Genomic DNA, 27,911 nt, shown 5'->3' with positions numbered 1-27,911 from the left:
AGAAAAGGCCGAAATAGCTCAGTTGGGAGAGCGTTAGACTGAAGATCTAAAGGTCCCTGGTTCGATCCCGGGTTTCGGCAACTGTACCTGCTCCTTTTGGTGTACCGCTTTCTGACAAGAAAAGGAAGACCAAGCAGGAGTTTGAGAAAGTTGTTTAGAGCAGACTAAGGTCTGGGGCTCAGCAGAAACGCAATTGTGCAACATCCCGCAGTTTATGCTTTTCTCAGCCAATGTGCAAGGACAAGTCAAAATATCCCTTCTTCTTCATAGGACATTTGTACACCAACGCATAGTTCTGCAGAGCCTTGGGAAGAAAAGTCCAGCATGTTTCATTTTCACCTGCAATATACCAATGAAAGCCGTGGGAACAAGACCTAGCCGCATTTGAAAGAAAAATGACTTTTTTGATGTGTAGTCCTTAGAAACGGAAAGTAAAAATCAGGGGAGAAACTGAAAACTATGCTGGAAATCTAGGAAGTTGTGGAAATAGATGGCCAGCAGACAGGCATCAATCACAACATGAAAGGAGATTTTTGAACCGAGTTTGTCAAAAATAACTATTGTTTTTACTGTGGGTACAATGCTGATGTTATCAAATAAAAGTGGATGCTGTGACTATAAACCTCCTTTAAGGGCTCAATGACCCCTTCGAGTCGACGCACGGTGCCACGTGTCTCCTGGACAAACGCTTTCTAAAGTGCCGAAATAGCTCAGTTGGGAGAGCGTTAGACTGAAGATCTAAAGGTCCCTGGTTCGATCCCGGGTTTCGGCAATTGTTGTATCCTGAACAGGGATAACCCTACCTTTGATTATATGACTTTCCCATGAATAAGGCCAGTGCGTGTTTGATTCTTTCGCTTCTCATGTGCCTGTTGTCCTAACAGGCTGGTTGCTTAGTTTCACCTGGAACAAAGTAAAGTATCTTGCTGCCTGTTTTCCTTTCCGGCTAAATGCATAGACATAAAAATGTCACTCGTCATTGTCATTCCTTCACACCAGCACATGGTACCCCAGAATTGTCATCAAGGTTAGGCAGAAAAGGCCGAAATAGCTCAGTTGGGAGAGCGTTAGAATGAAGATCTAAAGGTCCCGGGTTTCGGCAACTGTACATGCTCCTTTTGGTGTACCGCTTTCTGACAAGAAAAGGAAGACCAAGCAGGAGTTTGAGAAAGTTGTTTAGAGCAGACTAAGGTCTGGGGCTCAGCAGAAACGCAATTGTGCAACATCCCGCAGTTTATGCTTTTCTCAGCCAATGTGCAAGGACAAGTCAAAATATCCCTTCTTCTTCATAGGACATTTGTACACCAACGCATAGTTCTGCAGAGCCTTGGGAAGAAAAGTCCAGCATGTTTCATTTTCACCTGCAATATACCAATGAAAGCGGTGGGAACAAGACCTAGCCGCATTTGAAAGAAAAATGACTTTTTTGATGTGTAGTCCTTAGAAACGGAAAGTAAAAATCAGGGGAGAAACTGAAAACTATGCTGGAAATCTAGGAAGTTGTGGAAATAGATGGCCAGCAGACAGGCATCAATCACAACATGAAAGGAGATTTTTGAACCGAGTTTGTCAAAAATAACTATTGTTTTTACTGTGGGTACAATGCTGATGTTATCAAATAAAAGTGGATGCTGTGACTATAAACCTCCTTTAAGGGCTCAATGACCCCTTCGAGTCGACGCACGGTGCCACGTGTCTCCTGGACAAACGCTTTCTAAAGTGCCGAAATAGCTCAGTTGGGAGAGCGTTAGACTGAAGATCTAAAGGTCCCTGGTTCGATCCCGGGTTTCGGCAATTGTTGTATCCTGAACAGGGATAACCCTACCTTTGATTATATGACTTTCCCATGAATTAGGCCAGTGCGTGTTTGATTCTTTCGCTTCTCATGTGCCTGTTGTCCTAACAGGGTGGTTGCTTAGTTTCACCTGGAACAAAGTAAAGTATCTTGCTGCCTGTTTTCCTTTCCGGCTAAATGCATAGACATAAAAATGTCACTCGTCATTGTCATTCCTTCACACCAGCACATGGTACCCCAGAATTGTCATCAAGGTTAGGCAGAAAAGGCCGAAATAGCTCAGTTGGGAGAGCGTTAGAATGAAGATCTAAAGGTCCCGGGTTTCGGCAACTGTACATGCTCTTTTTGGTGTACCGCTTTCTGACAAGAAAAGGAAGACCAAGCAGGAGTTTGAGAAAGTTGTTTAGAGCAGACTAAGGTCTGGGGCTCAGCAGAAACGCAATTGTGCAACATCCCGCAGTTTATGCTTTTCTCAGCCAATGTGCAAGGACAAGTCAAAATATCCCTTCTTCTTCATAGGACATTTGTACACCAACGCATAGTTCTGCAGAGCCTTGGGAAGAAAAGTCCAGCATGTTTCATTTTCACCTGCAATATACCAATGAAAGCCGTGGGAACAAGACCTAGCCGCATTTGAAAGAAAAATGACTTTTTTGATGTGTAGTCCTTAGAAACGGAAAGTAAAAATCAGGGGAGAAACTGAAAACTATGCTGGAAATCTAGGAAGTTGTGGAAATAGATGGCCAGCAGACAGGCATCAATCACAACATGAAAGGAGATTTTTGAACCGAGCTTGTCAAAAATAACTATTGTTTTTACTGTGGGTACAATGCTGATGTTATCAAATAAAAGTGGATGCTGTGACTATAAACCTCCTTTAAGGGCTCAATGACCCCTTCGAGTCGACGCACGGTGCCACGTGTCTCCTGGACAAACACTTTCTAAAGTGCCGAAATAGCTCAGTTGGGAGAGCGTTAGACTGAAGATCTAAAGGTCCCTGGTTCGATCCCGGGTTTCGGCAATTGTTGTATCCTGAACAGGGATAACCCTACCTTTGATTATATGACTTTCCCATGAATAAGGCCAGTGCGTGTTTGATTCTTTCGCTTCTCATGTGCCTGTTGTCCTAACAGGGTGGTTGCTTAGTTTCACCTGGAACAAAGTAAAGTATCTTGCTGCCTGTTTTCCTTTCCGGCTAAATGCATAGACATAAAAATGTCACTCGTCATTGTCATTCCTTCACACCAGCACCTGGTACCCCAGAATTGTCATCAAGGTTAGGCAGAAAAGGCCGAAATAGCTCAGTTGGGAGAGCGTTAGAATGAAGATCTAAAGGTCCCGGGTTTCGGCAACTGTACATGCTCCTTTTGGTGTACCGCTTTCTGACAAGAAAAGGAAGACCAAGCAGGAGTTTGAGAAAGTTGTTTAGAGCAGACTAAGGTCTGGGGCTCAGCAGAAACGCAATTGTGCAACAGTTTATGCTTTTCTCAGCCAATGTGCAAGGACAAGTCAAAATATCCCTTCTTCTTCATAGGACATTTGTACACCAACGCATAGTTCTGCAGAGCCTTGGGAAGAAAAGTCCAGCATGTTTCATTTTCACCTGCAATATACCAATGAAAGCCGTGGGAACAAGACCTAGCCGCATTTGAAAGAAAAATGACTTTTTTGATGTGTAGTCCTTAGAAACGGAAAGTAAAAATCAGGGGAGAAACTGAAAACTATGCTGGAAATCTAGGAAGTTGTGGAAATAGATGGCCAGCAGACAGGCATCAATCACAACATGAAAGGAGATTTTTGAACCGAGCTTGTCAAAAATAACTATTGTTTTTACTGTGGGTACAATGCTGATGTTATCAAATAAAAGTGGATGCTGTGACTATAAACCTCCTTTAAGGGCTCAATGACCCCTTCGAGTCGACGCACGGTGCCACGTGTCTCCTGGACAAACACTTTCTAAAGTGCCGAAATAGCTCAGTTGGGAGAGCGTTAGACTGAAGATCTAAAGGTCCCTGGTTCGATCCCGGGTTTCGGCAATTGTTGTATCCTGAACAGGGATAACCCTACCTTTGATTATATGACTTTCCCATGAATAAGGCCAGTGCGTGTTTGATTCTTTCGCTTCTCATGTGCCTGTTGTCCTAACAGGGTGGTTGCTTAGTTTCACCTGGAACAAAGTAAAGTATCTTGCTGCCTGTTTTCCTTTCCGGCTAAATGCATAGACATAAAAATGTCACTCGTCATTGTCATTCCTTCACACCAGCACATGGTACCCCAGAATTGTCATCAAGGTTAGGCAGAAAAGGCCGAAATAGCTCAGTTGGGAGAGCGTTAGAATGAAGATCTAAAGGTCCCGGGTTTCGGCAACTGTACATGCTCCTTTTGGTGTACCGCTTTCTGACAAGAAAAGGAAGACCAAGCAGGAGTTTGAGAAAGTTGTTTAGAGCAGACTAAGGTCTGGGGCTCAGCAGAAACGCAATTGTGCAACATCCCGCAGTTTATGCTTTTCTCAGCCAATGTGCAAGGACAAGTCAAAATATCCCTTCTTCTTCATAGGACATTTGTACACCAACGCATAGTTCTGCAGAGCCTTGGGAAGAAAAGTCCAGCATGTTTCATTTTCACCTGCAATATACCAATGAAAGCCGTGGGAACAAGACCTAGCCGCATTTGAAAGAAAAATGACTTTTTTGATGTGTAGTCCTTAGAAACGGAAAGTAAAAATCAGGGGAGAAACTGAAAACTATGCTGGAAATCTAGGAAGTTGTGGAAATAGATGGCCAGCAGACAGGCATCAATCACAACATGAAAGGAGATTTTTGAACCGAGCTTGTCAAAAATAACTATTGTTTTTACTGTGGGTACAATGCTGATGTTATCAAATAAAAGTGGATGCTGTGACTATAAACCTCCTTTAAGGGCTCAATGACCCCTTCGAGTCGACGCACGGTGCCACGTGTCTCCTGGACAAACGCTTTCTAAAGTGCCGAAATAGCTCAGTTGGGAGAGCGTTAGACTGAAGATCTAAAGGTCCCTGGTTCGATCCCGGGTTTCGGCAATTGTTGTATCCTGAACAGGGATAACCCTACCTTTGATTATATGACTTTCCCATGAATTAGGCCAGTGCGTGTTTGATTCTTTCGCTTCTCATGTGCCTGTTGTCCTAACAGGGTGGTTGCTTAGTTTCACCTGGAACAAAGTAAAGTATCTTGCTGCCAGTTTTCCTTTCCGGCTAAATGCATAGACATAAAAATGTCACTCGTCATTGTCATTCCTTCACACCAGCACATGGTACCCCAGAATTGTCATCAAGATTAGGCAGAAAAGGCTGAAATAGCTCAGTTGGGAGAGCGTTAGACTGAAGATCTAAAGGTCCCTGGTTCGATCCCGGGTTTCGGCAACTGTACCTGCTCCTTTTGGTGTACCGCTTTCTGACAAGAAAAGGAAGACCAAGCAGGAGTTTGAGAAAGTTGTTTAGAGCAGACTAAGGTCTGGGGCTCAGCAGAAACGCAATTGTGCAACATCCCGCAGTTTATGCTTTTCTCAGCCAATGTGCAAGGACAAGTCAAAATATCCCTTCTTCTTCATAGGACATTTGTACACCAACGCATAGTTCTGCAGAGCCTTGGGAAGAAAAGTCCAGCATGTTTCATTTTCACCTGCAATATACCAATGAAAGCCGTGGGAACAAGACCTAGCCGCATTTGAAAGAAAAATGACTTTTTTGATGTGTAGTCCTTAGAAACGGAAAGTAAAAATCAGGGGAGAAACTGAAAACTATGCTGGAAATCTAGGAAGTTGTGGAAATAGATGGCCAGCAGACAGGCATCAATCACAACATGAAAGGAGATTTTTGAACCGAGTTTGTCAAAAATAACTATTGTTTTTACTGTGGGTACAATGCTGATGTTATCAAATAAAAGTGGATGCTGTGACTATAAACCTCCTTTAAGGGCTCAATGACCCCTTCGAGTCGACGCACGGTGCCACGTGTCTCCTGGACAAACGCTTTCTAAAGTGCCAAAATAGCTCAGTTGGGAGAGCGTTAGACTGAAGATCTAAAGGTCCCTGGTTCGATCCCGGGTTTCGGCAATTGTTGTATCCTGAACAGGGATAACCCTACCTTTGATTATATGACTTTCCCATGAATTAGGCCAGTGCGTGTTTGATTCTTTCGCTTCTCATGTGCCTGTTGTCCTAACAGGGTGGTTGCTTAGTTTCACCTGGAACAAAGTAAAGTATCTTGCTGCCTGTTTTCCTTTCCGGCTAAATGCATAGACATAAAAATGTCACTCGTCATTGTCATTCCTTCACACCAGCACATGGTACCCCAGAATTGTCATCAAGGTTAGGCAGAAAAGGCCGAAATAGCTCAGTTGGGAGAGCGTTAGAATGAAGATCTAAAGGTCCCGGGTTTCGGCAACTGTACATGCTCTTTTTGGTGTACCGCTTTCTGACAAGAAAAGGAAGACCAAGCAGGAGTTTGAGAAAGTTGTTTAGAGCAGACTAAGGTCTGGGGCTCAGCAGAAACGCAATTGTGCAACATCCCGCAGTTTATGCTTTTCTCAGCCAATGTGCAAGGACAAGTCAAAATATCCCTTCTTCTTCATAGGACATTTGTACACCAACGCATAGTTCTGCAGAGCCTTGGGAAGAAAAGTCCAGCATGTTTCATTTTCACCTGCAATATACCAATGAAAGCCGTGGGAACAAGACCTAGCCGCATTTGAAAGAAAAATGACTTTTTTGATGTGTAGTCCTTAGAAACGGAAAGTAAAAATCAGGGGAGAAACTGAAAACTATGCTGGAAATCTAGGAAGTTGTGGAAATAGATGGCCAGCAGACAGGCATCAATCACAACATGAAAGGAGATTTTTGAACCGAGCTTGTCAAAAATAACTATTGTTTTTACTGTGGGTGCAATGCTGATGTTATCAAATAAAAGTGGATGCTGTGACTATAAACCTCCTTTAAGGGCTCAATGACCCCTTCGAGTCGACGCACGGTGCCACGTGTCTCCTGGACAAACGCTTTCTAAAGTGCCGAAATAGCTCAGTTGGGAGAGCGTTAGACTGAAGATCTAAAGGTCCCTGGTTCGATCCCGGGTTTCGGCAATTGTTGTATCCTGAACAGGGATAACCCTACCTTTGATTATATGACTTTCCCATGAATAAGGCCAGTGCGTGTTTGATTCTTTCGCTTCTCATGTGCCTGTTGTCCTAACAGGGTGGTTGCTTAGTTTCACCTGGAACAAAGTAAAGTATCTTGCTGCCTGTTTTCCTTTCCGGCTAAATGCATAGACATAAAAATGTCACTCGTCATTGTCATTCCTTCACACCAGCACATGGTACCCCAGAATTGTCATCAAGATTAGGCAGAAAAGGCTGAAATAGCTCAGTTGGGAGAGCGTTAGACTGAAGATCTAAAGGTCTCTGGTTCGATCCCGGGTTTCGGCAACTGTACCTGCTCCTTTTGGTGTACCGCTTTCTGACAAGAAAAGGAAGACCAAGCAGGAGTTTGAGAAAGTTGTTTAGAGCAGACTAAGGTCTGGGGCTCAGCAGAAACGCAATTGTGCAACATCCCGCAGTTTATGCTTTTCTCAGCCAATGTGCAAGGACAAGTCAAAATATCCCTTCTTCTTCATAGGACATTTGTACACCAACGCATAGTTCTGCAGAGCCTTGGGAAGAAAAGTCCAGCATGTTTCATTTTCACCTGCAATATACCAATGAAAGCCGTGGGAACAAGACCTAGCCGCATTTGAAAGAAAAATGACTTTTTTGATGTGTAGTCCTTAGAAACGGAAAGTAAAAATCAGGGGAGAAACTGAAAACTATGCTGGAAATCTAGGAAGTTGTGGAAATAGATGGCCAGCAGACAGGCATCAATCACAACATGAAAGGAGATTTTTGAACCGAGCTTGTCAAAAATAACTATTGTTTTTACTGTGGGTACAATGCTGATGTTATCAAATAAAAGTGGATGCTGTGACTATAAACCTCCTTTAAGGGCTCAATGACCCCTTCGAGTCGACGCACGGTGCCACGTGTCTCCTGGACAAACGCTTTCTAAAGTGCCGAAATAGCTCAGTTGGGAGAGCGTTAGACTGAAGATCTAAAGGTCCCTGGTTCGATCCCGGGTTTCGGCAATTGTTGTATCCTGAACAAGGATAACCCTACCTTTGATTATATGACTTTCCCATGAATTAGGCCAGTGCGTGTTTGATTCTTTCGCTTCTCATGTGCCTGTTGTCCTAACAGGGTGGTTGCTTAGTTTCACCTGGAACAAAGTAAAGTATCTTGCTGCCTGTTTTCCTTTCCGGCTAAATGCATAGACATAAAAATGTCACTCGTCATTGTCATTCCTTCACACCAGCACATGGTACCCCAGAATTGTCATCAAGATTAGGCAGAAAAGGCCGAAATAGCTCAGTTGGGAGAGCGTTAGAATGAAGATCTAAAGGTCCCGGGTTTCGGCAACTGTACATGCTCTTTTTGGTGTACCGCTTTCTGACAAGAAAAGGAAGACCAAGCAGGAGTTTGAGAAAGTTGTTTAGAGCAGACTAAGGTCTGGGGCTCAGCAGAAACGCAATTGTGCAACATCCCGCAGTTTATGCTTTTCTCAGCCAATGTGCAAGGACAAGTCAAAATATCCCTTCTTCTTCATAGGACATTTGTACACCAACGCATAGTTCTGCAGAGCCTTGGGAAGAAAAGTCCAGCATGTTTCATTTTCACCTGCAATATACCAATGAAAGCCGTGGGAACAAGACCTAGCCGCATTTGAAAGAAAAATGACTTTTTTGATGTGTAGTCCTTAGAAACGGAAAGTAAAAATCAGGGGAGAAACTGAAAACTATGCTGGAAATCTAGGAAGTTGTGGAAATAGATGGCCAGCAGACAGGCATCAATCACAACATGAAAGGAGATTTTTGAACCGAGCTTGTCAAAAATAACTATTGTTTTTACTGTGGGTGCAATGCTGATGTTATCAAATAAAAGTGGATGCTGTGACTATAAACCTCCTTTAAGGGCTCAATGACCCCTTCGAGTCGACGCACGGTGCCACGTGTCTCCTGGACAAACGCTTTCTAAAGTGCCGAAATAGCTCAGTTGGGAGATCGTTAGACTGAAGATCTAAAGGTCCCTGGTTCGATCCCAGGTTTCGGCAATTGTGTCCTGAACAGGGATAACCCTACCTTTGATTATATGACTTTCCCATGAATTAGGCCAGTGCGTGTTTGATTCTTTCGCTTCTCCTGTGCCTGTTGTCCTAACAGGGTGGTTGCTTAGTTTCACCTGGAACAAAGTAAAGTATCTTGCTGCCTGTTTTCCTTTCCGGCTAAATGCATAGACATAAAAATGTCACTCGTCATTGTCATTCCTTCACACCAGCACATGGTACCCCAGAATTGTCATCAAGATTAGGCAGAAAAGGCTGAAATAGCTCAGTTGGGAGAGCGTTAGACTGAAGATCTAAAGGTCCCTGGTTCGATCCCGGGTTTCGGCAACTGTACCTGCTCCTTTTGGTGTACCGCTTTCTGACAAGAAAAGGAAGACCAAGCAGGAGTTTGAGAAAGTTGTTTAGAGCAGACTAAGGTCTGGGGCTCAGCAGAAACGCAATTGTGCAACATCCCGCAGTTTATGCTTTTCTCAGCCAATGTGCAAGGACAAGTCAAAATATCCCTTCTTCTTCATAGGACATTTGTACACCAACGCATAGTTCTGCAGAGCCTTGGGAAGAAAAGTCCAGCATGTTTCATTTTCACCTGCAATATACCAATGAAAGCCGTGGGAACAAGACCTAGCCGCATTTGAAAGAAAAATGACTTTTTTGATGTGTAGTCCTTAGAAACGGAAAGTAAAAATCAGGGGAGAAACTGAAAACTATGCTGGAAATCTAGGAAGTTGTGGAAATAGATGGCCAGCAGACAGGCATCAATCACAACATGAAAGGAGATTTTTGAACCGAGCTTGTCAAAAATAACTATTGTTTTTACTGTGGGTACAATGCTGATGTTATCAAATAAAAGTGGATGCTGTGACTATAAACCTCCTTTAAGGGCTCAATGACCCCTTCGAGTCGACGCACGGTGCCACGTGTCTCCTGGACAAACACTTTCTAAAGTGCCGAAATAGCTCAGTTGGGAGAGCGTTAGACTGAAGATCTAAAGGTCCCTGGTTCGATCCCGGGTTTCGGCAATTGTTGTATCCTGAACAGGGATAACCCTACCTTTGATTATATGACTTTCCCATGAATTAGGCCAGTGCGTGTTTGATTCTTTCGCTTCTCATGTGCCTGTTGTCCTAACAGGGTGGTTGCTTAGTTTCACCTGGAACAAAGTAAAGTATCTTGCTGCCTGTTTTCCTTTCCGGCTAAATGCATAGACATAAAAATGTCACTCGTCATTGTCATTCCTTCACACCAGCACATGGTACCCCAGAATTGTCATCAAGATTAGGCAGAAAAGGCCGAAATAGCTCAGTTGGGAGAGCGTTAGAATGAAGATCTAAAGGTCCCGGGTTTCGGCAACTGTACATGCTCTTTTTGGTGTACCGCTTTCTGACAAGAAAAGGAAGACCAAGCAGGAGTTTGAGAAAGTTGTTTAGAGCAGACTAAGGTCTGGGGCTCAGCAGAAACGCAATTGTGCAACATCCCGCAGTTTATGCTTTTCTCAGCCAATGTGCAAGGACAAGTCAAAATATCCCTTCTTCTTCATAGGACATTTGTACACCAACGCATAGTTCTGCAGAGCCTTGGGAAGAAAAGTCCAGCATGTTTCATTTTCACCTGCAATATACCAATGAAAGCCGTGGGAACAAGACCTAGCCGCATTTGAAAGAAAAATGACTTTTTTGATGTGTAGTCCTTAGAAACGGAAAGTAAAAATCAGGGGAGAAACTGAAAACTATGCTGGAAATCTAGGAAGTTGTGGAAATAGATGGCCAGCAGACAGGCATCAATCACAACATGAAAGGAGATTTTTGAACCGAGCTTGTCAAAAATAACTATTGTTTTTACTGTGGGTACAATGCTGATGTTATCAAATAAAAGTGGATGCTGTGACTATAAACCTCCTTTAAGGGCTCAATGACCCCTTCGAGTCGACGCACGGTGCCACGTGTCTCCTGGACAAACGCTTTCTAAAGTGCCGAAATAGCTCAGTTGGGAGAGCGTTAGACTGAAGATCTAAAGGTCCCTGGTTCGATCCCGGGTTTCGGCAATTGTTGTATCCTGAACAGGGATAACCCTACCTTTGATTATATGACTTTCCCATGAATAAGGCCAGTGCGTGTTTGATTCTTTCGCTTCTCATGTGCCTGTTGTCCTAACAGGGTGGTTGCTTAGTTTCACCTGGAACAAAGTAAAGTATCTTGCTGCCTGTTTTCCTTTCCGGCTAAATGCATAGACATAAAAATGTCACTCGTCATTGTCATTCCTTCACACCAGCACATGGTACCCCAGAATTGTCATCAAGATTAGGCAGAAAAGGCTGAAATAGCTCAGTTGGGAGAGCGTTAGACTGAAGATCTAAAGGTCCCTGGTTCGATCCCGGGTTTCGGCAACTGTACCTGCTCCTTTTGGTGTACCGCTTTCTGACAAGAAAAGGAAGACCAAGCAGGAGTTTGAGAAAGTTGTTTAGAGCAGACTAAGGTCTGGGGCTCAGCAGAAACGCAATTGTGCAACATCCCGCAGTTTATGCTTTTCTCAGCCAATGTGCAAGGACAAGTCAAAATATCCCTTCTTCTTCATAGGACATTTGTACACCAACGCATAGTTCTGCAGAGCCTTGGGAAGAAAAGTCCAGCATGTTTCATTTTCACCTGCAATATACCAATGAAAGCCGTGGGAACAAGACCTAGCCGCATTTGAAAGAAAAATGACTTTTTTGATGTGTAGTCCTTAGAAACAGAAAGTAAAAATCAGGGGAGAAACTGAAAACTATGCTGGAAATCTAGGAAGTTGTGGAAATAGATGGCCAGCAGACAGGCATCAATCACAACATGAAAGGAGATTTTTGAACCGAGCTTGTCAAAAATAACTATTGTTTTTACTGTGGGTACAATGCTGATGTTATCAAATAAAAGTGGATGCTGTGACTATAAACCTCCTTTAAGGGCTCAATGACCCCTTCGAGTCGACGCACGGTGCCACGTGTCTCCTGGACAAACGCTTTCTAACGTGCCGAAATAGCTCAGTTGGGAGAGCGTTAGACTGAAGATCTAAAGGTCCCTGGTTCGATCCCGGGTTTCGGCAATTGTTGTATCCTGAACAGGGATAACCCTACCTTTGATTATATGACTTTCCCATGAATTAGGCCAGTGCGTGTTTGATTCTTTCGCTTCTCATGTGCCTGTTGTCCTAACAGGGTGGTTACTTAGTTTCACCTGGAACAAAGTAAAGTATCTTGCTGCCTGTTTTCCTTTCCGGCTAAATGCATAGACATAAAAATGTCACTCGTCATTGTCATTCCTTCACACCAGCACATGGTACCCCAGAATTGTCATCAAGATTAGGCAGAAAAGGCTGAAATAGCTCAGTTGGGAGAGCGTTAGACTGAAGATCTAAAGGTCCCTGGTTCGATCCCGGGTTTCGGCAACTGTACCTGCTCCTTTTGGTGTACCGCTTTCTGACAAGAAAAGGAAGACCAAGCAGGAGTTTGAGAAAGTTGTTTAGAGCAGACTAAGGTCTGGGGCTCAGCAGAAACGCAATTGTGCAACATCCCGCAGTTTATGCTTTTCTCAGCCAATGTGCAAGGACAAGTCAAAATATCCCTTCTTCTTCATAGGACATTTGTACACCAACGCATAGTTCTGCAGAGCCTTGGGAAGAAAAGTCCAGCATGTTTCATTTTCACCTGCAATATACCAATGAAAGCCGTGGGAACAAGACCTAGCCGCATTTGAAAGAAAAATGACTTTTTTGATGTGTAGTCCTTAGAAACGGAAAGTAAAAATCAGGGGAGAAACTGAAAACTATGCTGGAAATCTAGGAAGTTGTGGAAATAGATGGCCAGCAGACAGGCATCAATCACAACATGAAAGGAGATTTTTGAACCGAGTTTGTCAAAAATAACTATTGTTTTTACTGTGGGTACAATGCTGATGTTATCAAATAAAAGTGGATGCTGTGACTATAAACCTCCTTTAAGGGCTCAATGACCCCTTTGAGTCGACGCACGGTGCCACGTGTCTCCTGGACAAACGCTTTCTAAAGTGCCGAAATAGCTCAGTTGGGAGAGCGTTAGACTGAAGATCTAAAGGTCCCTGGTTCGATCCCGGGTTTTGGCAATTGTTGTATCCTGAACAGGGATAACCCTACCTTTGATTATATGACTTTCCCATGAATTAGGCCAGTGCGTGTTTGATTCTTTCGCTTCTCATGTGCCTGTTGTCCTAACAGGGTGGTTGCTTAGTTTCACCTGGAACAAAGTAAAGTATCTTGCTGCCTGTTTTCCTTTCCGGCTAAATGCATAGACATAAAAATGTCACTCGTCATTGTCATTCCTTCACACCAGCACATGGTACCCCAGAATTGTCATCAAGATTAGGCAGAAAAGGCTGAAATAGCTCAGTTGGGAGAGCGTTAGACTGAAGATCTAAAGGTCCCTGCTTCGAAGCCGGGTTTCGGCAACTGTACCTGCTCCTTTTGGTGTACCGCTTTCTGACAAGAAAAGGAAGACCAAGCAGGAGTTTGAGAAAGTTGTTTAGAGCAGACTAAGGTCTGGGGCTCAGCAGAAACGCAATTGTGCAACATCCCGCAGATTATGCTTTTCTCAGCCAATGTGCAAGGACAAGTCAAAATATCCCTTCTTCTTCATAGGACATTTGTACACCAACGCATAGTTCTGCAGAGCCTTGGGAAGAAAAGTCCAGCATGTTTCATTTTCACCTGCAATATACCAATGAAAGCCGTGGGAACAAGACCTAGCCGCATTTGAAAGAAAAATGACTTTTTTGATGTGTAGTCCTTAGAAACGGAAAGTAAAAATCAGGGGAGAAACTGAAAACTATGCTGGAAATCTAGGAAGTTGTGGAAATAGATGGCCAGCAGACAGGCATCAATCACAACATGAAAGGAGATTTTTGAACCGAGCTTGTCAAAAATAACTATTGTTTTTAGTGTGGGTACAATGCTGATGTTATCAAATAAAAGTGGATGCTGTGACTATAAACCTCCTTTAAGGGCTCAATGACCCCTTCGAGTCGACGCACGGTGCCACGTGTCTCCTGGCCAAACCCTTTCTAAAGTGCCGAAATAGCTCAGTTGGGAGAGCGTTAGACTGAAGATCTAAAGGTCCCTGGTTCGATCCCAGGTTTCGGCAATTGTTGTATCCTGAACAGGGATAACCCTACCTTTGATTATATGACTTTCCCATGAATAAGGCCAGTGCGTGTTTGATTCTTTCGCTTCTCATGTGCCTGTTGTCCTAACAGGGTGGTTGCTTAGTTTCACCTGGAACAAAGTAAAGTATCTTGCTGCCTGTTTTCCTTTCCGGCTAAATGCATAGACATAAAAATGTCACTCGTCATTGTCATTCCTTCACACCAGCACATGGTACCCCAGAATTGTCATCAAGGTTAGGCAGAAAAGGCCGAAATAGCTCAGTTGGGAGAGCGTTAGAATGAAGATCTAAAGGTCCCGGGTTTCGGCAACTGTACCTGCTCCTTTTGGTGTACCGCTTTCTGACAAGAAAAGGAAGACCAAGCAGGAGTTTGAGAAAGTTGTTTAGAGCAGACTAAGGTCTGGGGCTCAGCAGAAACGCAATTGTGCAACATCCCGCAGTTTATGCTTTTCTCAGCCAATGTGCAAGGACAAGTCAAAATATCCCTTCTTCTTCATAGGACATTTGTACACCAACGCATAGTTCTGCAGAGCCTTGGGAAGAAAAGTCCAGCATGTTTCATTTTCACCTGCAATATACCAATGAAAGCCGTGGGAACAAGACCTAGCCGCATTTGAAAGAAAAATGACTTTTTTGATGTGTAGTCCTTAGAAACGGAAAGTAAAAATCAGGGGAGAAACTGAAAACTATGCTGGAAATCTAGGAAGTTGTGGAAATAGATGGCCAGCAGACAGGCATCAATCACAACATGAAAGGAGATTTTTGAACCAAGCTTGTCAAAAATAACTATTGTTTTTACTGTGGGTACAATGCTGATGTTATCAAATAAAAGTGGATGCTGTGACTATAAACCTCCTTTAAGGGCTCATTGACCCCTTCGAGTCGACGCACGGTGCCACGTGTCTCCTGGACAAATGCTTTCTAAAGTGCCGAAATAGCTCAGTTGGGAGAGCGTTAGACTGAAGATCTAAAGTTCCCTGGTTTGATCCTGGGTTTTGGCAATTGTTGTATCCTGAACAGGGATAACCCTACCTTTGATTATATGACTTTCCCATGAATTAGGCCAGTGCGTGTTTGATTCTTTCGCTTCTCATGTGCCTGTTGTCCTAACAGGGTGGTTGCTTAGTTTCACCTGGAACAAAGTAAAGTATCTTGCTGCCTGTTTTCCTTTCCGGCTAAATGCATAGACATAAAAATGTCACTCGTCATTGTCATTCCTTCACACCAGCACATGGTACCCCAGAATTGTCATCAAGATTAGGCAGAAAAGGCTGAAATAGCTCAGTTGGGAGAGCGTTAGACTGAAGATCTAAAGGTCCCTGCTTCGAAGCCGGGTTTCGGCAACTGTACCTGCTCCTTTTGGTGTACCGCTTTCTGACAAGAAAAGGAAGACCAAGCAGGAGTTTGAGAAAGTTGTTTAGAGCAGACTAAGGTCTGGGGCTCAGCAGAAACGCAATTGTGCAACATCCCGCAGATTATGCTTTTCTCAGCCAATGTGCAAGGACAAGTCAAAATATCCCTTCTTCTTCATAGGACATTTGTACACCAACGCATAGTTCTGCAGAGCCTTGGGAAGAAAAGTCCAGCATGTTTCATTTTCACCTGCAATATACCAATGAAAGCCGTGGGAACAAGACCTAGCCGCATTTGAAAGAAAAATGACTTTTTTGATGTGTAGTCCTTAGAAACGGAAAGTAAAAATCAGGGGAGAAACTGAAAACTATGCTGGAAATCTAGGAAGTTGTGGAAATAGATGGCCAGCAGACAGGCATCAATCACAACATGAAAGGAGATTTTTGAACCGAGCTTGTCAAAAATAACTATTGTTTTTAGTGTGGGTACAATGCTGATGTTATCAAATAAAAGTGGATGCTGTGACTATAAACCTCCTTTAAGGGCTCAATGACCCCTTCGAGTCGACGCACGGTGCCACGTGTCTCCTGGCCAAACCCTTTCTAAAGTGCCGAAATAGCTCAGTTGGGAGAGCGTTAGACTGAAGATCTAAAGGTCCCTGGTTCGATCCCAGGTTTCGGCAATTGTTGTATCCTGAACAGGGATAACCCTACCTTTGATTATATGACTTTCCCATGAATAAGGCCAGTGCGTGTTTGATTCTTTCGCTTCTCATGTGCCTGTTGTCCTAACAGGGTGGTTGCTTAGTTTCACCTGGAACAAAGTAAAGTATCTTGCTGCCTGTTTTCCTTTCCGGCTAAATGCATAGACATAAAAATGTCACTCGTCATTGTCATTCCTTCACACCAGCACATGGTACCCCAGAATTGTCATCAAGGTTAGGCAGAAAAGGCCGAAATAGCTCAGTTGGGAGAGCGTTAGAATGAAGATCTAAAGGTCCCGGGTTTCGGCAACTGTACCTGCTCCTTTTGGTGTACCGCTTTCTGACAAGAAAAGGAAGACCAAGCAGGAGTTTGAGAAAGTTGTTTAGAGCAGACTAAGGTCTGGGGCTCAGCAGAAACGCAATTGTGCAACATCCCGCAGTTTATGCTTTTCTCAGCCAATGTGCAAGGACAAGTCAAAATATCCCTTCTTCTTCATAGGACATTTGTACACCAACGCATAGTTCTGCAGAGCCTTGGGAAGAAAAGTCCAGCATGTTTCATTTTCACCTGCAATATACCAATGAAAGCCGTGGGAACAAGACCTAGCCGCATTTGAAAGAAAAATGACTTTTTTGATGTGTAGTCCTTAGAAACGGAAAGTAAAAATCAGGGGAGAAACTGAAAACTATGCTGGAAATCTAGGAAGTTGTGGAAATAGATGGCCAGCAGACAGGCATCAATCACAACATGAAAGGAGATTTTTGAACCAAGCTTGTCAAAAATAACTATTGTTTTTACTGTGGGTACAATGCTGATGTTATCAAATAAAAGTGGATGCTGTGACTATAAACCTCCTTTAAGGGCTCATTGACCCCTTCGAGTCGACGCACGGTGCCACGTGTCTCCTGGACAAATGCTTTCTAAAGTGCCGAAATAGCTCAGTTGGGAGAGCGTTAGACTGAAGATCTAAAGTTCCCTGGTTTGATCCTGGGTTTTGGCAATTGTTGTATCCTGAACAGGGATAACCCTACCTTTGATTATATGACTTTCCCATGAATTAGGCCAGTGCGTGTTTGATTCTTTCGCTTCTCATGTGCCTGTTGTCCTAACAGGGTGGTTGCTTAGTTTCACCTGGAACAAAGTAAAGTATCTTGCTGCCTGTTTTCCTTTCCGGCTAAATGCATAGACATAAAAATGTCACTCGTCATTGTCATTCCTTCACACCAGCACATGGTACCCCAGAATTGTCATCAAGATTAGGCAGAAAAGGCCGAAATAGCTCAGTTGGGAGAGCGTTAGAATGAAGATCTAAAGGTCCCGGGTTTCGGCAACTGTACATGCTCTTTTTGGTGTACCGCTTTCTGACAAGAAAAGGAAGACCAAGCAGGAGTTTGAGAAAGTTGTTTAGAGCAGACTAAGGTCTGGGGCTCAGCAGAAACGCAATTGTGCAACATCCCGCAGTTTATGCTTTTCTCAGCCAATGTGCAAGGACAAGTCAAAATATCCCTTCTTCTTCATAGGACATTTGTACACCAACGCATAGTTCTGCAGAGCCTTGGGAAGAAAAGTCCAGCATGTTTCATTTTCACCTGCAATATACCAATGAAAGCCGTGGGAACAAGACCTAGCCGCATTTGAAAGAAAAATGACTTTTTTGATGTGTAGTCCTTAGAAACGGAAAGTAAAAATCAGGGGAGAAACTGAAAACTATGCTGGAAATCTAGGAAGTTGTGGAAATAGATGGCCAGCAGACAGGCATCAATCACAACATGAAAGGAGATTTTTGAACCGAGCTTGTCAAAAATAACTATTGTTTTTACTGTGGGTACAATGCTGATGTTATCAAATAAAAGTGGATGCTGTGACTATAAACCTCCTTTAAGGGCTCAATGACCCCTTCGAGTCGACGCACGGTGCCACGTGTCTCCTGGACAAACGCTTTCTAAAGTGCCGAAATAGCTCAGTTGGGAGAGCGTTAGACTGAAGATCTAAAGGTCCCTGGTTCGATCCCGGGTTTCGGCAATTGTTGTATCCTGAACAGGGATAACCCTACCTTTGATTATATGACTTTCCCATGAATAAGGCCAGTGCGTGTTTGATTCTTTCGCTTCTCATGTGCCTGTTGTCCTAACAGGGTGGTTGCTTAGTTTCACCTGGAACAAAGTAAAGTATCTTGCTGCCTGTTTTCCTTTCCGGCTAAATGCATAGACATAAAAATGTCACTCGTCATTGTCATTCCTTCACACCAGCACATGGTACCCCAGAATTGTCATCAAGATTAGGCAGAAAAGGCTGAAATAGCTCAGTTGGGAGAGCGTTAGACTGAAGATCTAAAGGTCCCTGGTTCGATCCCGGGTTTCGGCAACTGTACCTGCTCCTTTTGGTGTACCGCTTTCTGACAAGAAAAGGAAGACCAAGCAGGAGTTTGAGAAAGTTGTTTAGAGCAGACTAAGGTCTGGGGCTCAGCAGAAACGCAATTGTGCAACATCCCGCAGTTTATGCTTTTCTCAGCCAATGTGCAAGGACAAGTCAAAATATCCCTTCTTCTTCATAGGACATTTGTACACCAACGCATAGTTCTGCAGAGCCTTGGGAAGAAAAGTCCAGCATGTTTCATTTTCACCTGCAATATACCAATGAAAGCCGTGGGAACAAGACCTAGCCGCATTTGAAAGAAAAATGACTTTTTTGATGTGTAGTCCTTAGAAACAGAAAGTAAAAATCAGGGGAGAAACTGAAAACTATGCTGGAAATCTAGGAAGTTGTGGAAATAGATGGCCAGCAGACAGGCATCAATCACAACATGAAAGGAGATTTTTGAACCGAGCTTGTCAAAAATAACTATTGTTTTTACTGTGGGTACAATGCTGATGTTATCAAATAAAAGTGGATGCTGTGACTATAAACCTCCTTTAAGGGCTCAATGACCCCTTCGAGTCGACGCACGGTGCCACGTGTCTCCTGGACAAACGCTTTCTAACGTGCCGAAATAGCTCAGTTGGGAGAGCGTTAGACTGAAGATCTAAAGGTCCCTGGTTCGATCCCGGGTTTCGGCAATTGTTGTATCCTGAACAGGGATAACCCTACCTTTGATTATATGACTTTCCCATGAATTAGGCCAGTGCGTGTTTGATTCTTTCGCTTCTCATGTGCCTGTTGTCCTAACAGGGTGGTTACTTAGTTTCACCTGGAACAAAGTAAAGTATCTTGCTGCCTGTTTTCCTTTCCGGCTAAATGCATAGACATAAAAATGTCACTCGTCATTGTCATTCCTTCACACCAGCACATGGTACCCCAGAATTGTCATCAAGATTAGGCAGAAAAGGCTGAAATAGCTCAGTTGGGAGAGCGTTAGACTGAAGATCTAAAGGTCCCTGGTTCGATCCCGGGTTTCGGCAACTGTACCTGCTCCTTTTGGTGTACCGCTTTCTGACAAGAAAAGGAAGACCAAGCAGGAGTTTGAGAAAGTTGTTTAGAGCAGACTAAGGTCTGGGGCTCAGCAGAAACGCAATTGTGCAACATCCCGCAGTTTATGCTTTTCTCAGCCAATGTGCAAGGACAAGTCAAAATATCCCTTCTTCTTCATAGGACATTTGTACACCAACGCATAGTTCTGCAGAGCCTTGGGAAGAAAAGTCCAGCATGTTTCATTTTCACCTGCAATATACCAATGAAAGCCGTGGGAACAAGACCTAGCCGCATTTGAAAGAAAAATGACTTTTTTGATGTGTAGTCCTTAGAAACGGAAAGTAAAAATCAGGGGAGAAACTGAAAACTATGCTGGAAATCTAGGAAGTTGTGGAAATAGATGGCCAGCAGACAGGCATCAATCACAACATGAAAGGAGATTTTTGAACCGAGTTTGTCAAAAATAACTATTGTTTTTACTGTGGGTACAATGCTGATGTTATCAAATAAAAGTGGATGCTGTGACTATAAACCTCCTTTAAGGGCTCAATGACCCCTTTGAGTCGACGCACGGTGCCACGTGTCTCCTGGACAAACGCTTTCTAAAGTGCCGAAATAGCTCAGTTGGGAGAGCGTTAGACTGAAGATCTAAAGGTCCCTGGTTCGATCCCGGGTTTTGGCAATTGTTGTATCCTGAACAGGGATAACCCTACCTTTGATTATATGACTTTCCCATGAATTAGGCCAGTGCGTGTTTGATTCTTTCGCTTCTCATGTGCCTGTTGTCCTAACAGGGTGGTTGCTTAGTTTCACCTGGAACAAAGTAAAGTATCTTGCTGCCTGTTTTCCTTTCCGGCTAAATGCATAGACATAAAAATGTCACTCGTCATTGTCATTCCTTCACACCAGCACATGGTACCCCAGAATTGTCATCAAGATTAGGCAGAAAAGGCTGAAATAGCTCAGTTGGGAGAGCGTTAGACTGAAGATCTAAAGGTCCCTGCTTCGAAGCCGGGTTTCGGCAACTGTACCTGCTCCTTTTGGTGTACCGCTTTCTGACAAGAAAAGGAAGACCAAGCAGGAGTTTGAGAAAGTTGTTTAGAGCAGACTAAGGTCTGGGGCTCAGCAGAAACGCAATTGTGCAACATCCCGCAGATTATGCTTTTCTCAGCCAATGTGCAAGGACAAGTCAAAATATCCCTTCTTCTTCATAGGACATTTGTACACCAACGCATAGTTCTGCAGAGCCTTGGGAAGAAAAGTCCAGCATGTTTCATTTTCACCTGCAATATACCAATGAAAGCCGTGGGAACAAGACCTAGCCGCATTTGAAAGAAAAATGACTTTTTTGATGTGTAGTCCTTAGAAACGGAAAGTAAAAATCAGGGGAGAAACTGAAAACTATGCTGGAAATCTAGGAAGTTGTGGAAATAGATGGCCAGCAGACAGGCATCAATCACAACATGAAAGGAGATTTTTGAACCGAGCTTGTCAAAAATAACTATTGTTTTTAGTGTGGGTACAATGCTGATGTTATCAAATAAAAGTGGATGCTGTGACTATAAACCTCCTTTAAGGGCTCAATGACCCCTTCGAGTCGACGCACGGTGCCACGTGTCTCCTGGCCAAACCCTTTCTAAAGTGCCGAAATAGCTCAGTTGGGAGAGCGTTAGACTGAAGATCTAAAGGTCCCTGGTTCGATCCCAGGTTTCGGCAATTGTTGTATCCTGAACAGGGATAACCCTACCTTTGATTATATGACTTTCCCATGAATAAGGCCAGTGCGTGTTTGATTCTTTCGCTTCTCATGTGCCTGTTGTCCTAACAGGGTGGTTGCTTAGTTTCACCTGGAACAAAGTAAAGTATCTTGCTGCCTGTTTTCCTTTCCGGCTAAATGCATAGACATAAAAATGTCACTCGTCATTGTCATTCCTTCACACCAGCACATGGTACCCCAGAATTGTCATCAAGGTTAGGCAGAAAAGGCCGAAATAGCTCAGTTGGGAGAGCGTTAGAATGAAGATCTAAAGGTCCCGGGTTTCGGCAACTGTACCTGCTCCTTTTGGTGTACCGCTTTCTGACAAGAAAAGGAAGACCAAGCAGGAGTTTGAGAAAGTTGTTTAGAGCAGACTAAGGTCTGGGGCTCAGCAGAAACGCAATTGTGCAACATCCCGCAGTTTATGCTTTTCTCAGCCAATGTGCAAGGACAAGTCAAAATATCCCTTCTTCTTCATAGGACATTTGTACACCAACGCATAGTTCTGCAGAGCCTTGGGAAGAAAAGTCCAGCATGTTTCATTTTCACCTGCAATATACCAATGAAAGCCGTGGGAACAAGACCTAGCCGCATTTGAAAGAAAAATGACTTTTTTGATGTGTAGTCCTTAGAAACGGAAAGTAAAAATCAGGGGAGAAACTGAAAACTATGCTGGAAATCTAGGAAGTTGTGGAAATAGATGGCCAGCAGACAGGCATCAATCACAACATGAAAGGAGATTTTTGAACCAAGCTTGTCAAAAATAACTATTGTTTTTACTGTGGGTACAATGCTGATGTTATCAAATAAAAGTGGATGCTGTGACTATAAACCTCCTTTAAGGGCTCATTGACCCCTTCGAGTCGACGCACGGTGCCACGTGTCTCCTGGACAAATGCTTTCTAAAGTGCCGAAATAGCTCAGTTGGGAGAGCGTTAGACTGAAGATCTAAAGTTCCCTGGTTTGATCCTGGGTTTTGGCAATTGTTGTATCCTGAACAGGGATAACCCTACCTTTGATTATATGACTTTCCCATGAATTAGGCCAGTGCGTGTTTGATTCTTTCGCTTCTCATGTGCCTGTTGTCCTAACAGGGTGGTTGCTTAGTTTCACCTGGAACAAAGTAAAGTATCTTGCTGCCTGTTTTCCTTTCCGGCTAAATGCATAGACATAAAAATGTCACTTGTCATTGTCATTCCTTCACACCAGCACATGGTACCCCAGAATTGTCATCAAGATTAGGCAGAAAAGGCCGAAATAGCTCAGTTGGGAGAGTGTTAGACTGAAGATCTAAAGGTCCCTGGTTCGATCCCGGGTTTCGGCAACTGTACCTGCTCCTTTTGGTGTACCGCTTTCTGACAAGAAAAGGAAGACCAAGCAGGAGTTTGAGAAAGTTGTTTAGAGCAGACTAAGGTCTGGGGCTCAGCAGAAACGCAATTGTGCAACATCCCGCAGTTTATGCTTTTCTCAGCCAATGTGCAAGGACAAGTCAAAATATCCCTTCTTCTTCATAGGACATTTGTACACCAACGCATAGTTCTGCAGAGCCTTGGGAAGAAAAGTCCAGCATGTTTCATTTTCACCTGCAATATACCAATGAAAGCCGTGGGAACAAGACCTAGCCGCATTTGAAAGAAAAATGACTTTTTTGATGTGTAGTCCTTAGAAACGGAAAGTAAAAATCAGGGGAGAAACTGAAAACTATGCTGGAAATCTAGGAAGTTGTGGAAATAGATGGCCAGCAGACAGGCATCAATCACAACATGAAAGGAGATTTTTGAACCGAGCTTGTCAAAAATAACTATTGTTTTTACTGTGGGTACAATGCTGATGTTATCAAATAAAAGTGGATGCTGTGACTATAAACCTCCTTTAAGGGCTCAATGACCCCTTCGAGTCGACGCACGGTGCCACGTGTCTCCTGGACAAACGCTTTCTAAAGTGCCGAAATAGCTCAGTTGGGAGAGCGTTAGACTGAAGATCTAAAGGTTCTTGGTTCGATCCCGGGTTTCGGCAATTGTTGTATCCTGAACAGGGATAACCCTACCTTTGATTATATGACTTTCCCATGAATTAGGCCAGTGCGTGTTTGATTCTTTCGCTTCTCATGTGCCTGTTGTCCTAACAGGGTGGTTGCTTAGTTTCACCTGGAACAAAGTAAAGTATCTTGCTGCCTGTTTTCCTTTCCGGCTAAATGCATAGACATAAAAATGTCACTCGTCATTGTCATTCCTTCACACCAGCACATGGTACCCCAGAATTGTCATCAAGGCTAGGCAGAAAAGGCTGAAATAGCTCAGTTGGGAGAGCGTTAGACTGAAGATCTAAAGGTCCCTGGTTCGATCCCGGGTTTCGGCAACTGTACCTGCTCCTTTTGGTGTACCGCTTTCTGACAAGAAAAGGAAGACCAAGCAGGAGTTTGAGAAAGTTGTTTAGAGCAGACTAAGGTCTGGGGCTCAGCAGAAACGCAATTGTGCAACATCCCGCAGTTTATGCTTTTCTCAGCCAATGTGCAAGGACAAGTCAAAATATCCCTTCTTCTTCATAGGACATTTGTACACCAACGCATAGTTCTGCAGAGCCTTGGGAAGAAAAGTCCAGCATGTTTCATTTTCACCTGCAATATACCAATGAAAGCCGTGGGAACAAGACCTAGCCGCATTTGAAAGAAAAATGACTTTTTTGATGTGTAGTCCTTAGAAACGGAAAGTAAAAATCAGGGGAGAAACTGAAAACTATGCTGGAAATCTAGGAAGTTGTGGAAATAGATGGCCAGCAGACAGGCATCAATCACAACATGAAAGGAGATTTTTGAACCGAGCTTGTCAAAAATAACTATTGTTTTTACTGTGGGTACAATGCTGATGTTATCAAATAAAAGTGGATGCTGTGACTATAAACCTCCTTTAAGGGCTCAATGACCCCTTCGAGTCGACGCACGGTGCCACGTGTCTCCTGGACAAACGCTTTCTAAAGTGCCGAAATAGCTCAGTTGGGAGAGCGTTAGACTGAAGATCTAAAGGTTCCTGGTTCGATCCCGGGTTTCGGCAATTGTTGTATCCTGAACAGGGATAACCCTACCTTTGATTATATGACTTTTCCATGAATTAGGCCAGTGCGTGTTTGATTCTTTCACTTCTCATGTGCCTGTTGTCCTAACAGGGTGGTTGCTTAGTTTCACCTGGAACAAAGTAAAGTATCTTGCTGCCTGTTTTCCTTTCCGGCTAAATGCATAGACATAAAAATGTCACTCGTCATTGTCATTCCTTCACACCAGCACATGGTACCCCAGAATTGTCATCAAGATTAGGCAGAAAAGGCCGAAATAGCTCAGTTGGGAGAGCGTTAGACTGAAGATCTAAAGGTCCCTGGTTCGATCCCGGGTTTCGGCAACTGTACCTGCTCCTTTTGGTGTACCGCTTTCTGACAAGAAAAGGAAGACCAAGCAGGAGTTTGAGAAAGTTGTTTAGAGCAGACTAAGGTCTGGGGCTCAGCAGAAACGCAATTGTGCAACATCCCGCAGTTTATGCTTTTCTCAGCCAATGTGCAAGGACAAGTCAAAATATCCCTTCTTCTTCATAGGACATTTGTACACCAACGCATAGTTCTGCAGAGCCTTGGGAAGAAAAGTCCAGCATGTTTCATTTTCACCTGCAATATACCAATGAAAGCCGTGGGAACAAGACCTAGCCGCATTTGAAAGAAAAATGACTTTTTTGATGTGTAGTCCTTAGAAACGGAAAGTAAAAATCAGGGGAGAAACTGAAAACTATGCTGGAAATCTAGGAAGTTGTGGAAATAGATGGCCAGCAGACAGGCATCAATCACAACATGAAAGGAGATTTTTGAACCAAGCTTGTCAAAAATAACTATTGTTTTTACTGTGGGTACAATGCTGATGTTATCAAATAAAAGTGGATGCTGTGACTATAAACCTCCTTTAAGGGCTCATTGACCCCTTCGAGTCGACGCACGGTGCCACGTGTCTCCTGGACAAATGCTTTCTAAAGTGCCGAAATAGCTCAGTTGGGAGAGCGTTAGACTGAAGATCTAAAGTTCCCTGGTTTGATCCTGGGTTTTGGCAATTGTTGTATCCTGAACAGGGATAACCCTACCTTTGATTATATGACTTTCCCATGAATTAGGCCAGTGCGTGTTTGATTCTTTCGCTTCTCATGTGCCTGTTGTCCTAACAGGGTGGTTGCTTAGTTTCACCTGGAACAAAGTAAAGTATCTTGCTGCCTGTTTTCCTTTCCGGCTAAATGCATAGACATAAAAATGTCACTTGTCATTGTCATTCCTTCACACCAGCACATGGTACCCCAGAATTGTCATCAAGATTAGGCAGAAAAGGCCGAAATAGCTCAGTTGGGAGAGTGTTAGACTGAAGATCTAAAGGTCCCTGGTTCGATCCCGGGTTTCGGCAACTGTACCTGCTCCTTTTGGTGTACCGCTTTCTGACAAGAAAAGGAAGACCAAGCAGGAGTTTGAGAAAGTTGTTTAGAGCAGACTAAGGTCTGGGGCTCAGCAGAAACGCAATTGTGCAACATCCCGCAGTTTATGCTTTTCTCAGCCAATGTGCAAGGACAAGTCAAAATATCCCTTCTTCTTCATAGGACATTTGTACACCAACGCATAGTTCTGCAGAGCCTTGGGAAGAAAAGTCCAGCATGTTTCATTTTCACCTGCAATATACCAATGAAAGCCGTGGGAACAAGACCTAGCCGCATTTGAAAGAAAAATGACTTTTTTGATGTGTAGTCCTTAGAAACGGAAAGTAAAAATCAGGGGAGAAACTGAAAACTATGCTGGAAATCTAGGAAGTTGTGGAAATAGATGGCCAGCAGACAGGCATCAATCACAACATGAAAGGAGATTTTTGAACCGAGCTTGTCAAAAATAACTATTGTTTTTACTGTGGGTACAATGCTGATGTTATCAAATAAAAGTGGATGCTGTGACTATAAACCTCCTTTAAGGGCTCAATGACCCCTTCGAGTCGACGCACGGTGCCACGTGTCTCCTGGACAAACGCTTTCTAAAGTGCCGAAATAGCTCAGTTGGGAGAGCGTTAGACTGAAGATCTAAAGGTTCTTGGTTCGATCCCGGGTTTCGGCAATTGTTGTATCCTGAACAGGGATAACCCTACCTTTGATTATATGACTTTCCCATGAATTAGGCCAGTGCGTGTTTGATTCTTTCGCTTCTCATGTGCCTGTTGTCCTAACAGGGTGGTTGCTTAGTTTCACCTGGAACAAAGTAAAGTATCTTGCTGCCTGTTTTCCTTTCCGGCTAAATGCATAGACATAAAAATGTCACTCGTCATTGTCATTCCTTCACACCAGCACATGGTACCCCAGAATTGTCATCAAGGCTAGGCAGAAAAGGCTGAAATAGCTCAGTTGGGAGAGCGTTAGACTGAAGATCTAAAGGTCCCTGGTTCGATCCCGGGTTTCGGCAACTGTACCTGCTCCTTTTGGTGTACCGCTTTCTGACAAGAAAAGGAAGACCAAGCAGGAGTTTGAGAAAGTTGTTTAGAGCAGACTAAGGTCTGGGGCTCAGCAGAAACGCAATTGTGCAACATCCCGCAGTTTATGCTTTTCTCAGCCAATGTGCAAGGACAAGTCAAAATATCCCTTCTTCTTCATAGGACATTTGTACACCAACGCATAGTTCTGCAGAGCCTTGGGAAGAAAAGTCCAGCATGTTTCATTTTCACCTGCAATATACCAATGAAAGCCGTGGGAACAAGACCTAGCCGCATTTGAAAGAAAAATGACTTTTTTGATGTGTAGTCCTTAGAAACGGAAAGTAAAAATCAGGGGAGAAACTGAAAACTATGCTGGAAATCTAGGAAGTTGTGGAAATAGATGGCCAGCAGACAGGCATCAATCACAACATGAAAGGAGATTTTTGAACCGAGCTTGTCAAAAATAACTATTGTTTTTACTGTGGGTACAATGCTGATGTTATCAAATAAAAGTGGATGCTGTGACTATAAACCTCCTTTAAGGGCTCAATGACCCCTTCGAGTCGACGCACGGTGCCACGTGTCTCCTGGACAAACGCTTTCTAAAGTGCCGAAATAGCTCAGTTGGGAGAGCGTTAGACTGAAGATCTAAAGGTTCCTGGTTCGATCCCGGGTTTCGGCAATTGTTGTATCCTGAACAGGGATAACCCTACCTTTGATTATATGACTTTTCCATGAATTAGGCCAGTGCGTGTTTGATTCTTTCACTTCTCATGTGCCTGTTGTCCTAACAGGGTGGTTGCTTAGTTTCACCTGGAACAAAGTAAAGTATCTTGCTGCCTGTTTTCCTTTCCGGCTAAATGCATAGACATAAAAATGTCACTCGTCATTGTCATTCCTTCACACCAGCACATGGTACCCCAGAATTGTCATCAAGATTAGGCAGAAAAGGCCGAAATAGCTCAGTTGGGAGAGCGTTAGACTGAAGATCTAAAGGTCCCTGGTTCGATCCCGGGTTTCGGCAACTGTACCTGCTCCTTTTGGTGTACCGCTTTCTGACAAGAAAAGGAAGACCAAGC

At 43.6% G+C, this 27,911-nt stretch overlaps 18 non-coding genes across 18 annotated transcripts; all 18 read left to right on the top strand.

Annotated features, from left to right (window-relative positions):
- The first annotated feature begins 7 nt into the window (after nt 1-7).
- On the top strand, nt 8-80 carry TRNAF-GAA (transfer RNA phenylalanine (anticodon GAA)). Its single transcript has one exon. It is a non-coding gene; the product is annotated as a tRNA-Phe (tRNA).
- A 619-nt stretch (nt 81-699) lies between these two features.
- On the top strand, nt 700-772 carry TRNAF-GAA (transfer RNA phenylalanine (anticodon GAA)). The gene has a single exon. It is a non-coding gene; the product is annotated as a tRNA-Phe (tRNA).
- A 949-nt stretch (nt 773-1,721) lies between these two features.
- On the top strand, nt 1,722-1,794 carry TRNAF-GAA (transfer RNA phenylalanine (anticodon GAA)). The gene has a single exon. It is a non-coding gene; the product is annotated as a tRNA-Phe (tRNA).
- Nucleotides 1,795-2,743: 949 nt separating this feature from the next.
- Nucleotides 2,744-2,816, top strand: TRNAF-GAA (transfer RNA phenylalanine (anticodon GAA)). Its single transcript has one exon. It is a non-coding gene; the product is annotated as a tRNA-Phe (tRNA).
- Nucleotides 2,817-3,758: 942 nt separating this feature from the next.
- On the top strand, nt 3,759-3,831 carry TRNAF-GAA (transfer RNA phenylalanine (anticodon GAA)). The gene has a single exon. It is a non-coding gene; the product is annotated as a tRNA-Phe (tRNA).
- A 949-nt stretch (nt 3,832-4,780) lies between these two features.
- TRNAF-GAA (transfer RNA phenylalanine (anticodon GAA)) lies at nt 4,781-4,853 on the top strand. Its single transcript has one exon. It is a non-coding gene; the product is annotated as a tRNA-Phe (tRNA).
- Nucleotides 4,854-6,836: 1,983 nt separating this feature from the next.
- Nucleotides 6,837-6,909, top strand: TRNAF-GAA (transfer RNA phenylalanine (anticodon GAA)). Its single transcript has one exon. It is a non-coding gene; the product is annotated as a tRNA-Phe (tRNA).
- Nucleotides 6,910-7,870: 961 nt separating this feature from the next.
- On the top strand, nt 7,871-7,943 carry TRNAF-GAA (transfer RNA phenylalanine (anticodon GAA)). Its single transcript has one exon. It is a non-coding gene; the product is annotated as a tRNA-Phe (tRNA).
- Nucleotides 7,944-9,923: 1,980 nt separating this feature from the next.
- TRNAF-GAA (transfer RNA phenylalanine (anticodon GAA)) lies at nt 9,924-9,996 on the top strand. The gene has a single exon. It is a non-coding gene; the product is annotated as a tRNA-Phe (tRNA).
- Nucleotides 9,997-10,945: 949 nt separating this feature from the next.
- On the top strand, nt 10,946-11,018 carry TRNAF-GAA (transfer RNA phenylalanine (anticodon GAA)). The gene has a single exon. It is a non-coding gene; the product is annotated as a tRNA-Phe (tRNA).
- A 961-nt stretch (nt 11,019-11,979) lies between these two features.
- TRNAF-GAA (transfer RNA phenylalanine (anticodon GAA)) lies at nt 11,980-12,052 on the top strand. The gene has a single exon. It is a non-coding gene; the product is annotated as a tRNA-Phe (tRNA).
- Nucleotides 12,053-14,047: 1,995 nt separating this feature from the next.
- On the top strand, nt 14,048-14,120 carry TRNAF-GAA (transfer RNA phenylalanine (anticodon GAA)). Its single transcript has one exon. It is a non-coding gene; the product is annotated as a tRNA-Phe (tRNA).
- A 1,983-nt stretch (nt 14,121-16,103) lies between these two features.
- TRNAF-GAA (transfer RNA phenylalanine (anticodon GAA)) lies at nt 16,104-16,176 on the top strand. Its single transcript has one exon. It is a non-coding gene; the product is annotated as a tRNA-Phe (tRNA).
- A 1,971-nt stretch (nt 16,177-18,147) lies between these two features.
- Nucleotides 18,148-18,220, top strand: TRNAF-GAA (transfer RNA phenylalanine (anticodon GAA)). The gene has a single exon. It is a non-coding gene; the product is annotated as a tRNA-Phe (tRNA).
- Nucleotides 18,221-19,181: 961 nt separating this feature from the next.
- Nucleotides 19,182-19,254, top strand: TRNAF-GAA (transfer RNA phenylalanine (anticodon GAA)). Its single transcript has one exon. It is a non-coding gene; the product is annotated as a tRNA-Phe (tRNA).
- Nucleotides 19,255-21,249: 1,995 nt separating this feature from the next.
- Nucleotides 21,250-21,322, top strand: TRNAF-GAA (transfer RNA phenylalanine (anticodon GAA)). Its single transcript has one exon. It is a non-coding gene; the product is annotated as a tRNA-Phe (tRNA).
- A 3,359-nt stretch (nt 21,323-24,681) lies between these two features.
- Nucleotides 24,682-24,754, top strand: TRNAF-GAA (transfer RNA phenylalanine (anticodon GAA)). Its single transcript has one exon. It is a non-coding gene; the product is annotated as a tRNA-Phe (tRNA).
- A 3,029-nt stretch (nt 24,755-27,783) lies between these two features.
- Nucleotides 27,784-27,856, top strand: TRNAF-GAA (transfer RNA phenylalanine (anticodon GAA)). The gene has a single exon. It is a non-coding gene; the product is annotated as a tRNA-Phe (tRNA).
- Nucleotides 27,857-27,911: the final 55 nt, after the last annotated feature.

The sequence above is a fragment of the Lithobates pipiens genome, unplaced genomic scaffold, assembly GCF_037356315.1.
Source record: "Lithobates pipiens isolate NorthernLeopardFrog02 unplaced genomic scaffold, aLitPip1_a1.2 Scaffold_18, whole genome shotgun sequence".
NCBI classification, from domain to species: domain Eukaryota; kingdom Metazoa; phylum Chordata; class Amphibia; order Anura; family Ranidae; genus Lithobates; species Lithobates pipiens.
This window is presented reverse-complemented; position numbering and strand designations above follow the sequence as displayed.